Source organism: Chrysemys picta, chromosome 7, assembly GCF_011386835.1.
Source record: "Chrysemys picta bellii isolate R12L10 chromosome 7, ASM1138683v2, whole genome shotgun sequence".
Classification (NCBI taxonomy): domain Eukaryota; kingdom Metazoa; phylum Chordata; order Testudines; family Emydidae; genus Chrysemys; species Chrysemys picta.
Window position 1 is genome coordinate 35,572,791 of NC_088797.1, and position 15,571 is coordinate 35,588,361.

A 15,571-nucleotide genomic window follows, 5' to 3' on the forward strand; every position below is an offset into this window, starting at 1 on the left:
GTGCCTGCCTGCCCCTTCTCCAATGAGCGGGGCGACGCGATATTCCCCCCCCTTCCCGTGATGCATCGCGGCGAGCGGCCGCAGGACAGCCGTGACGAGCGACTCCATCCGGGTCCTGGGCGCCGCTCCGGGTCAGCCTGCAGCAGGTAATGGGGCTGCGGCGCCGCCATTGCTCGGGGGCAGCGCCCGGGTAGAGGCTTGCAGGGCGGGCGGACCTAGGGAGAATGGGGGCTTCCTGAGGCCCGGCCGCAGGCAGCGAGGCGCCGCGCGGAAGTAGGCCGGAAGGGGACGCCGTGCGGGTCCCTGCTGTCTGAGGGCAGGTGCTGGCTGCACCCTAGGGGCTGCCTGCTCGGTAGGAAGCAGCAGCTGGGCCGTGTCGTCTTCTGGCTGCTGCCTGTGGGGCGCGACCGCGTGTGTGGGGCGGGCTGAACCAGGGCTTCTCCCCGGGGGCGGCGAGGCCGCGCTCTGCCATGGTGCTGCTGCCGCCGCGGGTGGGGGCTCGCAACCGTCTCCCTCCGCTCACGTGTTTATGCATATAAGGTTTTTTCACCCCCCCCCTCAGACTAACGTGAAGTCCCGGAAGTGCCGCCCCCGGGCGCTGCTGATTGGCTATATGGTTTCCGTTCTCATGAGCGATAGGCTGTGAGGGCTGCTAGCGGCTGTGAACGTCACTTCCGCTATCAAGTTTGTGGGCAGGGGAGACCTTGGCGGGGAGGGGGTGCTCTCTTCCCCCGAAACCCTCCGGGCAACGGCAGCCGCCGATTCCTCTGCAGCCGGACGGGAGCGATCGGTGGCTTGAGCCGCCCACCCCCGCTTCGCTCCCGGCCCTTCTCGGGGAGACTCAGCTCTGCCTCCTTAATGGCGCGGGGAGGCAGGTGAGCCCCAGCTCCCGCTGCTCTGCGGGGACCGCCGGGAAACCCAGCATCCCCGGTGCCCTTGGCCGAAGTCGCTAGCGTCAGGCGGCTGTGGTGGGCAGGAGGATGCTGTTGCTGGGAAGGGCAGTTCGCAGCTAATAAGGACCGATGGGATGGAGTGACGGGGAAGCGCATGTGAAAACCCTCGGTGAGGTGAGTTACACTGCAGTGCCCTTTGAGCAGTTAACGAACTGTTAATGCGCTTTATCTCTTGGTTAGGCTTCAACAGATTTGACCAAAAACGTTTGAGGCTTTGACACTGCTGCTACGACCTGCAGGTATTGACAGCCGTGACTCGGATTTAAAACAGACCTGGTGGAGTAAGTATAGGCTCCTTGAAATAAAAAAGGTGTTTCTGCTTGCACAATGAATTCCATGCTTAAGCACCTTGCACTTTTAGTTGGCTTTATTGTGTTGCATATTTAAGCACTAGCATTTTGAAGTATGTCTGGATGCAGCTATTATGCATAGCTGCTTGTATCTCATACCGGTTTGAATGATAAATTTGAGATTGGGAATAGTTCTCAGTTGCATTAGGTATTGCTGCAATATAGTTACCAGTGTTTATCATACAATCTACTATTTATATTGGCTGCTGTAACTTTCATAGAAGAAACATTTGGATTATGTTCAACTGTAGAGAGAAGAGCTGCCAATGTAATTCTGATTTATTCAAGAACAAGTGTTAACTGATAACAATGACAGGTGTGATACTGCAATTATAAGACTGATGAAATGAACTAATGCTCCTTTTTCCATTCCTGCAGCTGGGGGAAGGCAGAGTTTCAAATTTAGCAGACACTTATTGCCAAGAGGCTACAAATGATTGAGCCCAGGAGCAGGGTACTGAGCAAGTACACTGGTGGGAATTCAAGGACCAGCTAGTGGGAGCTTGGTTCTTCACCTGGATATTGTACTTGAAAATGGGACTCTTTATTTTCATTGTCTTCTGGTAAATAGGTGTCTGGTAAATTTTGGAAGCCCTGCATATGAATAGGTTGGTGGAAATGCTGCTGAGGATAAGTTCAGAGAGGCAAATGGAGTATTGATTTTTTATTTATTTATTTATTTTTAAACTGGGGTGTGGTAGTGTGGAATTGGAACAGATAAACATAGAGTAAATTACTATATATGAGGAAATATAAGGAGGAAGGAAGGAGAGTGGCATGACTTGATTAATCTGTAAATATCTACATCTGGAATAAATACTTGATAATGGACTTTTCAGTCCACAGAAAAGGTTACATGATCCAACGGCTGGAAGTTGAAGCTAGATAAATTCTGATTGGAAATGACAGTGAGGGCAATTTAAGAGTTGAAAATATTTACCAAAGGTTGTGGTGGATTCTCCATCACTGGCAATTTTTAAATCAAGACTGGATTTAAAAAAAAAATGCTCTAGGAATTTTTTGGGGGGAAGTTCTATAGCTTGCAACTAACAGGAGGTCAGACTAGATGATCACAGAAGTCCCTTTGGATCTTGAACTCTAGGCATCTGTGAAGCCAGTGAGAGAGAAAGGTAACACCAAAGGGAGATATTAAGTTGTATTAAAAAAGAAGTTGACTGATTCATATTTAAATACATAAATAGTATGTAGCTGTTGCAGGAGCTGCGGTGGCATAGGATAACTTTCTTCCTGGCTAGTAATTGTCAATATTTTTAATCTGTTAAAGGATAGAGCGCAAAACAACATTGTACCAAGTAGGTCTTGCCATTATCTTGTATTAGCTTACCATAAAATCCTTGAATTTGGTGTATGCTATTAACATACCACTAATGATTTTCTTGCACTGCTTACTCTTCAAATCTCTTTAAGGATTTTTAATCTATTGTAAGTGTAAACTAATTCCCTCTGACTCAAGGTCATCATGGCCCCTTGCCTCCATTTATAACTAATTTATCTATAAAAATTATATTCTTGGGAAAGCAGATCTATTAAAAAGATTTGCTCTTACGTAAGAAGTGTCATGAGAAATAAATAAAATGCTAAAAATGTGCTAGTTTGATCTTTTTTTAAAAGAATCCAGCAGGGCATAAATGTACATTTAGTGCCTAAAGAATAAAATTGATCATGAAAAGTTGGATCAAATTCTGCTGGGGGGTTTGAGATAGCATTTCTTGAGCAGAATTATGATTTTTTTGTACTTCAAAAAGCATTTAATGATTTTATTTTTATTGAACTTCTAATTCTTTACAGTAGAGGTGAATGTATCTTAAAATCCCAAGATATAGGAAAAAATCCAGCAATTGGGACTTCACTTTAACAGATGTCTAATAAATGGTTCCTATAGTCAAATTTGGCTTGATCTGTTTGTCATAATATTTTATATATTGATGGTTACATTAATTTTGGTATAGGCTTGTTTAAGTATAGTCTCCAGAGAATGCCATTCACAAATTGTTATCTCAAGTTCTCAATTATTCAAATCTGATTACAATAAGGATTACTGGAAGGGCGGTTACTGAACAACCATTTAACATTGTCATAGTGAAGGTCTTGTAATTTATTACTGAAAATTTATCAAGTTTGCTAAAGATTGCACTTCAATTGTTTTATCGTCCTATTCTAGCCCTTATCTTGAAACACTAGTTAGAATTAAAGGGAGCTTCTAAATTCTTTAGGACTTCATTTTATAGTATTTTGATTTATAATGTGCTAATTAACACACTTTTTGTATTGGGTGTTAGCCTGCTATCTATATGAACAGCATACAAATTAAGAGGTTGCATAGGTTACTTGAAAAGACTAAAATGTAATTATCTTGCATGTGAAGATTGGAGAGGATTGGTACAATAATTGAGTACTTACACGATTTTTCAGAGCAGTAGAAATCATTCTTGTTTTAGTTTCCATTTGACAAATGCCTTCTAATTTCCCCTTAATTTTTAACTAGTAGTTGGAAGATCCCTTCGGATTTGAAGTACCTTAGAAAATTTACAAGAGACATTCCAGGAGCTGTAAAGATCAATAGAAAAGTTAAATTGTGTTATGGATTGCTGCACCTCTACCTGAAAACTAAAATCAGTGAGAGTTAAGCACCCGAGTACCTTTGTGAATCCCACTTAAATGTCTGCAAAAAGAACAGGAGTACTTGTGGCACCTTAGAGACTAACAAATTTATTTGAGCATAAGCTTTCGTGGGCTACAGCCCACTTCATCAGATGCATAGAATGGAACATATAGTAAGAAGATATATATACACACACACATACATACACACAGAAAACATGAAAAAGTGGAAGTAGCCATACCAACTGTAAGAGACTAATTAAGTAAGATGAGCTATTATCAGCAGGAGGGGGGGGGAAATCTTTTGTAATGATAATCAAGATGGCCCATTTTAGACAGTTGACAAGAAGGTGTGAAGATACTTAACGTGGGGAAATAGATTCAGTATGTGTAATGACCCAGCCACTCCCAGTCTCTGTTCAAACCCAAGTTAATGGTATCTAGTTTGCATGTTAATTCAAGCTCAGCAGTTTCTTGATGGAGTCTGTTTTTGAAGCTTTTCTGTTGCAAAATTGCCACCTTTAAGTCTGTTACTGAATGGCCAGAGAGGCTGAAGTGTTCTCCTACTGGTTTTTGAATATTATAATTCCTGATGTCAGATTTGTGTCCATTTATTCTTTTGCATAGAGACTGTCCGGTTTGGCTAATGTACATGGCCGAGGGGCATTGCTGGCACATGATGGCATATATCACATTGATAGATGTGCAGGTGAATGAGCCCCTGATGGCGTGGCTAATGTGATTAGGTCCTATGATGATGTCATTTGAATAAATATGTGGACAGAGTTGGCACTGGGCTTTGTTGCAAGGATAGGTTCGTGGGTTAGTATTTTTGTTCTGTGGTCTGTGGTTGCTTGTGAGTATTTGCTTCAGGTTGGGGGGTTGTCTGTAAGCGAGGACAGGTCTGTCTCCCAAGATCTGTGGGAGTGAGGGATCATCTTTCAGGATAGGTTGTAGATCTTTGATGATGCGCTGGAGACGTTTTAGTTGGGGGCTGACGGTGACAGCTAGTTCTGTTATTTTCTTTGGGCCTGTCCTGTAGTAGGTGACTTCTGGGTACTCTTGTGGCTCTGTCAATCTGTTTTTTCACTTCAGCAGGTGGGTATTGTAGTTTTAAGAATGCTTGATAGAGATCTTGTAGGTGTTTGTCTCTGTCTTAGGGGTTGGAACAAATGCGGTTGTATCTTAGAGCTTGGCTTTAGACAATGGATCATGTGGTGTCCTGGATGGAAACTGGAGGCATGTAGGTAAGTATAGCGGTCAGTAGGTTTCTGGTATAGGGTGGTGTTTATGTGACCATCGCTTATTAGCACAATAGTGTCCAGGAAATGGACCGCTTGTGTGGATTGGTCTAGGCTGAGGTTGATGGTGGGATGGAAATTGTTGAAATCATGGTGGAATTCCTCAAGGGCTTCTTTTCCATGGGTCCAGATGATGAAGATGTCATCAATGTAGCGCAAGTAGAGTAGGGGCGTTAGGGGACGAGAGCTAAGGAAACGTTGTTCTAAGTCAGCCATAAAAATGTTGGCATACTGGGGGGCCATGTGGGTACCCATAGCAGTGCCGCTGACTTGAAGGTATATATTGTCCCCAAATGTGAAATAGTTGTGGGTCTATTTGTCATTGTTAAACCTTTAATTATTCAGTCCTCTAATCAGTTTATATTGACACCTGAAATTAACCTAGGGATATGTGTGAGACAACTGCTCCGTTAATGGGAACAAATCAACTATTTTTCTCAGGTGTTAATCCTCACAGAAGAACACAAGGGAATGAAGTAGGAAAACATAAGGATGCATGTGGACTTCTTGTTACAATGTCTTTTAAAAGAATGACACCTTAATTTTGATTCAGGCATAAGTCCAACTTATGCTTTTCCCTTTATTAAATTTCTCTCAATACACCACCTTCTGAAAAGCATATCAGGTGGGGGATTAAATATCAGAAGTAAACAATTGATATTTGATATTATGAAGTAAACATTCCCCATCAAGGGAGTACATAATATCATAATGGAAACACATGCATAATGAAACAGACATTTCAGGGGGCATACATAACTGGCACTCTAATTGTTCTGTGAAAGACAGTGGTTCAGAATGCTGTAGTTCTTCAGCTAGCTAAAAAAGGAAATAGCAAACTTCTTCTGGTCAGTGGAAGACTGTATTATTATAACAGTTGATTCTAAATGATAGTGAGATCAGCAATGTCAGTGGTTTATGTAAAAACTGGGCAATAATTTGGAGTGGTTGTAGTTAGAAAAAACAGTGCTTTGTTCTGTACTTTTATTTCAGTTATGTCAAACATGTTTGTTTACAAATTAAAATGTTTGTTCCAGCATCAGCACTGCATGCTCAACCTGGTATCTAATTGGTTCTCTTTGCTATATACATAACCTACCTTCAATAGTTTATGGCAGGGGTGGCCAACCTGTGGCTCTGGAGCAGTTAGTATGCGGCTCCTTGTATAGACACCGACTCTGGGGCTGGAGCTACAGGCGCCAACTTTCCAATGTGCCGGGGGTGCTCACTGCTCAATCTCTGGCTCTGCCAGAGGCCCTGCCCCTACTCCACCCCTTCCCGCCCCCTTCCCTGAGCCTGCGGTGCCCTCGCACCTCCCTCCTCAGAGCCTCCTGCATGCCACGAAACAACTGATGGGCAGGGCTGCCAGTGGGTAGGAGGCGCTGGGAGTGGGACGGGGGAGCTGATGGGGGGCTGCTGATGTATTATGGTGGCGCTTTGGCAATGCACATTGGTAAATTCTGGCTCCTTCTCAGGATCAGGTTGGCCACCCCTGGTTTATGGTCTTGGAGTTAAGAGTAGCTGGTGATTTTGATACAGCAGATAAAACTAGATTGCTTCTTGCATGCTTGCTGTTGTATTGCTAGAAAAAAACCTATGGCCTCTAGGCCCTTTATGTCTGTAAAACAGTCTCAATCTCTGGAGGTAGGTAAACACTTGCATCCATTTTACAGATGGTAAAATGAAGTACAGATTAAATGACTTGAAAGGTATACAGCAAGTTACTAGCAGAGCTGTTTGATTAGAAGGCAGGACTCTGAGATTCGTTCTTCAAACCTTGATTATATTGCCTTTAAGTAAACGAAGCAAAGATTTGGGCATCAAGGTGTGTTGTCTACTTTTCTGACCATAGCATTATCACTTGTTCATGAAGTTATTACAGATATTTAGGTTAATGTATAATTTTGTCTGAAGAGATTTGATCTATAGCAGGAGTCAGCAACCTTTCAGAAGTGGTGTGCTGAGTCTTCATTTATTCACTCTAATTTAAGGTTTCATGTGCCAGTAATACATTTTAAAGTTTTTAGAAGGTCTCTTTCTATAAGTCTGTAATATATAACTAAACTATTGTTGTATGTAAAGTAAATAAGAAGCTTCATTTAAAATTAAATTAAAATGTAGAGCTCCCCGGAACGGTGGTTAGGATCCGGGCAATGTGAGTGCCACTGAAAATCAGCTCGTGTGCCGCCTTTGGCATGTGTGCCATAGGTTGCCTAGCTTGGTCTATAGCATGCAGTGGACAGGCAGCATGTATCAATATCTGGCCAACAGATTTACTACCCTAGAAGTAATACACTGAAGTTAACAGCTTTTTAAAGTTTGTTGGGTACAGTAGGCAATAGTGACTTTCTAATTTTGTTTTTGTAAATCCTTTATCTACAAACATGTCTAGTACTCCTGGCGCAGGTACCTCTCAATTCTTAGAGAGACAGACCTCAATATCAGATATTCCTGTTTGCAATCATTCACTGAAATTAGAAGTAATGTAAAATGCTTTGATACAGTCACTTTGAACCATTGATTTAAATCAGATTTAGACTTTGTAAATCTATTTGAAAACTTGTGCTATTGAGACTTTATAGTATTTATAATGTAGCATATGAATTTTAAACTAAAGCGCCACTAGTTGGAGTATTTTGAGTTGTACAAAATTTACTACAGCAAAAAAGTGAAAATTAATGTCCTGATCTTGTAAACACCGAAGCAAATACATAACTCTATTCACCATGTATAGTCCAATTGTCTTCAGTGGGACTAGCAGGACCAAGTACTGATTTTGCCACAGATCCCTAAGTGGCCCCCTCAAGGATTGAACTCACAACCCTGGGTTTAGCAGGCCAATACTCAAACCACTTAGTAATTGCTACTCCTGAGTTGAAAATTGGATATGGAAACAGAGCAGTGTCACCATTCCAAGGTCCTAGATAAGATGAAATGGAACTTCACTAGAATTTTTTCTTAGAAATTTCTATATCTTATCATCTCCAGAGTTGTAAGAGCTGAAAATACACTAGCAGCAACCATTTCCTGGGTCCAGTTTCCCTTCTTTCACAATTGGGAGAATGTGTTGGTGGGCATGAGCTATTAGTGTCTTAGGTTGTAATGTAGGAAGACACAGATTAAACAAAAGATAAATAACATAAGCAAATAATTCAGCTTTTTAAAACTTAAGCCTACACATTTTAGCAAGTCTCATAATATAAGCAGAACAATTCCCCACATAAGATTAGTCTGTATATTAGAATTTTAAATGTATTCTGAAAGCTCAGTGAAAAATTAGCTCTAGAACCATAGACATTAAGGTCAGAAGGGACTATTATGATCTTCTAGTCTGACCTCCTGCATGATGCAGGCCACAGAATCTCACCCAGCCACTCTTGTATCAAACCCCTAACCTATGTCTGAGCTATTGAAGTCCTCAAATCGTGGATTAAAGACTTCAAGGTGCAGAGAATCCTCCAGCAAGTGACCTGTGCCTCACACTGCAGAGGAAGGTCAATCTGCCCTGGAGGAAAATTCCTTCCCAACCCCAAATATGGCGATCAGCTAAATCCTGAGCATGTGGGCAAGACTCACCAGCCAGACACCCAAGAAAGAATTCTCTGTAGTAACTCAGATCCCAACCCATCTAACATCCCATCACAGGCCATTGGGCATATTTACTGCTAATAGCCAAAGATCAATTAATTGCCAAAATTAGGCTATCCCATCATACCATCCCCTCCATAAACTTATCAAGCTTAGTCTTGAAGCCAGATATGTCTTTTGTTCCCTTTGGAAGGCTGTTCCAGAACTTCACTCCTCTGATGGTTAGAAACCTTCATCTAATTTCAAGTCTAAACTTCCTGATGGTCAGTTTATAGCCACTTGTTCTTGTGTCCACATTGGTACTGGGCTTAAATAATTCCTCTCCCTTCCTGGTATTTATCCCTCTGATATATTTATAGAGAGCAATCATATCTCCCCTTGGCCTTCTTTTGGTTAGGCTAAACAAGCCAGCCTCTTGGAGTCTCCTTTCATAAGACAGGTTTTCCATTCCTCGGATCATCCTAGTAGCCCTTCTCTGTACCTGTTCCAGTTTGAATTCATCCTTCTTAAACATGGGAGACCAGAACTGCACACAATATTCCAGATGAGGTCTCACTGTCTTATATAATGGTACTTGTATAACACCTCCTTATCTCTACTGGAAATACCTCGCCTGATGCATCCCAAGATCGCATTAGCTTTTTTTCACGGCCATATCACATTGGCGGATCATGGTCATCCTGTGATCAACCAATACTCCCTAGGTCCTTCTCCTCCTCTGTTACTTCCAACTGATGCGTCCCCAGCTTATAACAAAAAATCTTGTTATTAATCCCTAAATGCATGACCTTGCACTTTTCACTGTTCAGTTTCATCCTATTACTATTTCTTCAGTTTACAAGGTCATCCAGATCTTCCAGTATGATATCCCGGTCCTTCTCTGTATTGGCAATACCTCCCAGCTTTGTGTCATCCGCAAGCTTTATTCGCACATTCCCGCTTTTTGTGCCACGATCAGTAATAAAAAGATTAAATGAATTAGTCCCAAAACTGATCCCTGAGGAACTCCACTACTAACTTCCCTCTAGCCTGACAGTTCACCTTTCCGTACAACCCATTGTAGTCTCCCCTTTAACCTGTTCCTTATCCATCTTTCAAGTAAACAAACAAGTCCCAATAATAACCGAAGCAATCGTCAGGTGGGACCTGGTGTGCAAATGAGTCCCAGTGGCACTGTGAAGAGTAGCTGGATTTGTGGGTAGCTCAACTCAGGTTCTACTCTGGCTATGAACACCTCGGGAATGGAGGTTGTTCATAACTCTGAAATGTTCGTAATGGAACAAAACGTTAGGGTTGTTCTTTCAAAAGCTTACAACTGAACATTGACTTAATACAGCTTTGAAACTTTACTATGCAGAAGAAAAATGCTATTTTACCTTTATTTTTTTAGTAGTTTACGTTTAACACAGTACTGCATTGTATTTGCTTTTTTCCCCCTCTGCTGCTGCCTGATTAGAACCAGAAGTGTGCAAATAAGGGGTGTGGGTGACTGGTTAGTTCATAATTCTGGTGTTTAACTCTGAGGTTTTAATGTATTGTAGAGCTGCTGCTCTAGAGGAGATCTGGGACTGAAATTAAAGCCCAGATTGGAAGTTTAGAACTCTGTTCTAGAGGAAATCCTGCTGGTCTGGTGGAGACTAGGATGCCCTGAATTCACTTCTGCTGACTATTGCAGCTGTAATGGGGAGATCTGGGATTTTGGTAGATTGTCCTGGATGACTACCTGGTAAAGTTATATGCAGGGGAGAAGCCGTACCTGGTGACCACAGGCAACTCCCATTGGAGCAGAGTAATGAGCAGTAAACTTGCCCATTGCACCTGGTTGGTCCTATATGAAAATATAAATTAATCCATTTTATCTTGCTTATTCAGTACAGTACCATACTTCTTCACTTCTATAGTTGTGAAGATTAAGACCTGTGGAACTTGCATTTCGCTTATTTCAGTGAATTTAAAATATACTATAACTAAATGTGACAATCACTAGTTGACTATAGAATGCAAAACTTACAGGTGTGACTGCTTGTACTGTAGGTATTTACTACTTGTGCATCTCAAACTGAGGTAACTAACAATAGAAATACAAATTGAAAGTCCAAACACCTGATTATTCTTTTTTTTAGAACTTGAATTTTGTTGTTACATTGAGTTCTTAGTCTGCCTGCATTTCATAAACATATATAAAGACATTTGCTATAAAACTTCTTGAGATATTTTAAAATGTGGTTGTCATTTTCTGGAAGTTATATTTGCTAAACTTCCAAAATACAAAAAATTCTCTATTTAATTCTTTCATCTGGTTTGGGGAGAGGAAGTCATCAATTCTATATTGCACTGCTCTTTAAAAATGCCACAATAGTTCCAGTCAGGAACAGTAAATTCTAAGTCTCTCCTTAGGAAAAGGAAATTGGAATTTATAGGAACTTTTTTGGAATAAAAACTGAGAATTAATCCACAACTTCACCCATCAGAGGATTAAAAAATACTGGGCTTCTAGAAAGCAGAGAACTTTTTAAAATTATAGTCCAAAAGAGTGTTTTTCATTAAGAATAAAATGCCTTAAGATTTAAAGGCCACTGAAACCCATTTACAATCATTTTGAAAAAATGGACTTTACTTCAGTATCTTGTGATGCATATTTATTTTCACAACTAGATAATATAACAAACATAGAATGCTTTTGCCATTCAAATGGAGGTTAGCACTGATATATGTTGGATTAAATGTATAGCTCAAAACAGTGAAGAAAATGAGTGGTGGCTGCCCTACCATCCATCCATGGCCGGTTATTGCAGCATGTAATCAACAGCTATTATCTTGAAGCATAATCTGATGAATAGATTATAAAACTTGGAGTCACACTGAGTCTACTTCCCATTCTGGCTTGCTGTATGATGACCAATGGCATCTTCCTCATTGGTAAAATGAGGAATGAATATACTCATGCTGGTATTTGAGATTTCGTTAAAGTGCTTTAAGACTCTAGGACAGAATGCATTATAAAAGTACTATATTAGAGTTTAATTTCATTACATCCTTGCTCAGGTACGGTTTGTCTGACAAACTTAATACCAAAAAGTGCCTGTATGGGGAAAATGTTTTTTCTTACATTGAGTTGAAAGCAACTACAGGCACTTGTATATTGAGGACCAGCAAGCTAGTCTGGTGATGGAGAGGGGAAATGATTTGCAGCCTCCCAATTTCTTGTTACAAGTTAATATGGGAATTTTGTAGCTACAGAAGTAAAACTAAGGCAGAGCCTTGCATGCTTTTTGTGGTTACCAATATGTTGTCTTAACTTCTGTAATGCAAAATTATGAAAATGCCACACTGGTTTCAACAACATTTACAATATAAACTTCCAATAAGTGTCTACTTTGTGTATGAGAGTTAGAGCAATGGGCTTCCAGTAATGCAGTTTTACTGTCTTATAGTTCGTGTTTTTGGTATGCTATGTTGCCCTGTAACTGTTTGTTGTGAACAATTTTAGAAGCATTTAAAACTCTCTATACAGCTTTGGATTTTAAGGGTGTAGTGTAGAAATTTAGACTTTTAGTGCTTTTGCAGATTTGTTATGCATCTTGGATTTCATTAAACCTACTGGAGTCTAGAGCAGGGATCTGCAACCTTTGGCACATGGCACATGCTCCCTGGCAGGCTGGGCCGGTTTGTTTACCTGCCGCGTCTGCATCTTCTCCCAGTGCTACTGTTGAAATTTATTTCCGTTTTGGGAATTAGGACCAACTGCTTATGCCGATCTGTGCAATGAAATAATTAAAAATTAAATTATGATAGGAATAAGGTTCATGAAAGTAGATCTGGGGTTTATGCTAATCCATGGCAGACTCTTAAAAGCAATCCAATAAAATTCATTGTCAATATTTGTACAAATGAAGGTACAGCACTGAAGAATTTTGGAAACTTTTGCTTTTATGTTTGCTGTTCATGGAGGAATAATGTCATCTGTTTGTATATAAATGCACTGGATCATGGGTTGTATTTTTTTTGGCAAGGACATTAATGTGTTGGGAGCTCTTCTATTAAGGCTTTGTTTGAAGACTTGTCTGAGAATCTTAAATTAGAATTGTGAAGAAAAACTAGTAAATGTATTTGAATTGTTTAGAAAGCTGCACTGCTAAATACATACTTCAGGCTGTTAATTGTTTTTCCAAATATAAATCCGCTTTCCTCCCAATTCCCTGTTTTCAAGCTACCTTTGCCAAGCACTGGATTCTAAACCATACATATCTGCCTGGCACACATTTTGTTTGTTTTTTTCCTCCCCCCAAACTTGTTCAGGATCATGGTCAACTGAAGTGCTAGTGTAGAAACTGGCTTTAACTTTTAAAAAAGGCAGACAAGATGTACTAATTCATTCATTGTAAACTTAAATACATTTAAGTTGCTTTTGGAGAAACAAGTTGAACTAATATTGTAGCGCCTAGAGGGGCCCAATCAGAATCAAAGCTATATTGTGCTAGTTTCTGCCTCCAAGAACTTACCATATATTCTCGTTCATAAGCCGAATTTTTTTAGTAAAAAGGGAAGCACCAGAGATGGGGTTTGGCTTATGAACGGGTATAGAGAGGGAGAGGTGGGACACAGCCCCTCCCCCCAACTTAGGGAGCAAGGAGAGGCAGCAGAGAGAGAAGGGAAGAGGCGGGGCCAGACTCTCTCCGCTTCTGGCCACACTTCTCTCCCCCCAGCCTCCAAAGCAGCTGCAGCTGTGCCGCTCGGCCCCATCCCCAGAGCACGCTGCGGCCACACCGCCCGGCCCAGCCCGCCGGAGCACGCTGCGGCCGCGCTCGCGCTGCCCAACCTGCTGGAGCAGCTCCAGCCAGGTCAGAGACATCCTCCCCTGGCCCTCCCCAGATAAGAAGGGATGGGATGGGGGGAGTGTGAGGGTCCCGGGCTAGGGGTGGGGTCATGTGGGGAGTGGTCACAGGGGTTACTCCCTTGACTCCCAGCTTCCCCCCCCCAAATTTCCCCACCAGTTGCTGTCCCGGCCTGTCAGGGTAAGCAGCTGGCGCACCGGGACACTTTGTTTACTTAGGTTTACCTCTGTGCCTGCGGACACTTGAGGTAAACAAACCATCTCGGACCACCAGCGGCTTATCCTGATGGCTCGGGAGCCAAAGTTTGCTGACCCCTGAATTATAGGGTCGGCTTATGAACAGGTTATAAAAAATTTCCATTTTTACTTATCCATCGGGGGGGGGGAGGGAAGAGTCGGCTTATAAATGAACCGGCTTATGATCAAGCATATACGGTAATTTAAGATCTACAGTAACAATTTGCTCACCGAGATATTGCAAAGTCGTACTTTGTGCTGTTAGATTTAAAGTTAGCATTTAACTGCCATACGCTAAATCAGTTTAAAATATTGGTAGTTCATAGTATTACATTTTGTATTTTGTCTAGATTATAGACATTAAGCCCTTACACTGGTACAACTAGGAAAATTGGCTGAAGAAAATCATGGTTTTTAGGTTTCACTGTTGCTATTAATTCATGAGGAATAAGTGATGTAGGTCTGTATATAAGATTTCTGACAGACTGTCTTTCTTCTACTTTCAGATTTGAGATTACATCTACGGAAGAAGATTGTAATTTAACTCACATTTTTAAAAGAGAATTGAGTTTTAGATACCTTTCTTGTTCTGCATCTTGCTGTCTATCCAGAGGTGAAGTTTTGAGAGCCCCTAATGGTTGGTATAATTTTAAAAAAGTCTGAGGTCAAAGTCTTTCTAAGTAACTTGTTGCATGAGGCAAGGGGAAGCTTTCTCTATGGTAAACTGTTATGTATAATATAGATGCTGTCTTGCAGCTAACTTGTCTCTGGTAAAACAACATTTCCTCTACATCTGAACTAAGAAGATGCCTGCACTGTGGGATGAGGTAGTAGGTTGTATAGTTTTAGGGTCATACCCACAACTGGGAGATAACTATACAATCTACTGTCTTTCCTAAAGCAGCAGAAAATCAGCAATGTCAGATCTTTCACTTTAAAAGCTTATTGTCCAGTTCTTCAGATCTTCTCTAGTTCAAAGGGCTTGTGGGCAGAGGAAATACATTTCTGTAGCACAGCAGAGTTGATATGTATGTCTGGATTTATTTATCCCTGGAAAGTCAGTTTCTTTACCATTCTGATTTTCAAGTTAGATTTTTTAAAATTCTCTTTAGGGGATCAGCACAGGTATGGAAGAATAGATTTCATTCTAACTGTATATTGCATGGGGTCATTTAAAAACTAAAGTTGTTTAATTTCTAATTAAGCAAAATACTAGTGGTGGTATTTGGTGCCATTAAGATAAAACTTGTTCAGAGTTGAATAGCTGTGCAGCTAAGCTATATTTCCTGAAACTAGGACTGTTGTGTACAAATTTCTCTAGCGGAGTGAGGTAGTAGATTGTATAGTTGTAGGGTAGTTATTTTACCCTGTTCAGGAGATAACTATACAATCTATTGCCTTCCCCGAGGAGTAAAAAAAATCTGCAGTTCCTTTGCATGCTAGCTGAGCATCCTGAGTTTACAGTTGGTGAGTGGACTTTCACTCAAGCCTGTAAAATATCAGGTGATTGAGTGGCTGGATTTACAGCACTAAATGCTAATGTGGCACACACTAACATTGCATTTGGCTACTATGCTGAATTTTTTTCAAAGGTGAGTGATATATTGCTGATTTTTATATACAAATGGTCTTTCAAGTGTGTTCTGTTGCGTTACTAATCTTGACTTCAATTGGTCAGACAGCTAC

General features: G+C 41.1%; 1 protein-coding gene across 10 annotated transcripts in view; it reads left to right on the forward strand.

The window, feature by feature from the left end:
* Window positions 1-15,571, forward strand: part of WNT7A (Wnt family member 7A) — a 130,423-nt gene continuing 114,852 nt past the window's right edge. For 2 of the 10 annotated variants that reach the window (XM_042849595.2, XM_005307167.5), the window contains exons 1-3: window positions 1-146; window positions 1,134-1,234; window positions 14,392-14,522. The gene's annotated coding sequence lies outside the window, so the exon portion shown is untranslated. The other 8 variants (XM_065551183.1, XM_024102955.3, XM_042849599.2 and 5 more) reach the window with 7 other exon arrangements.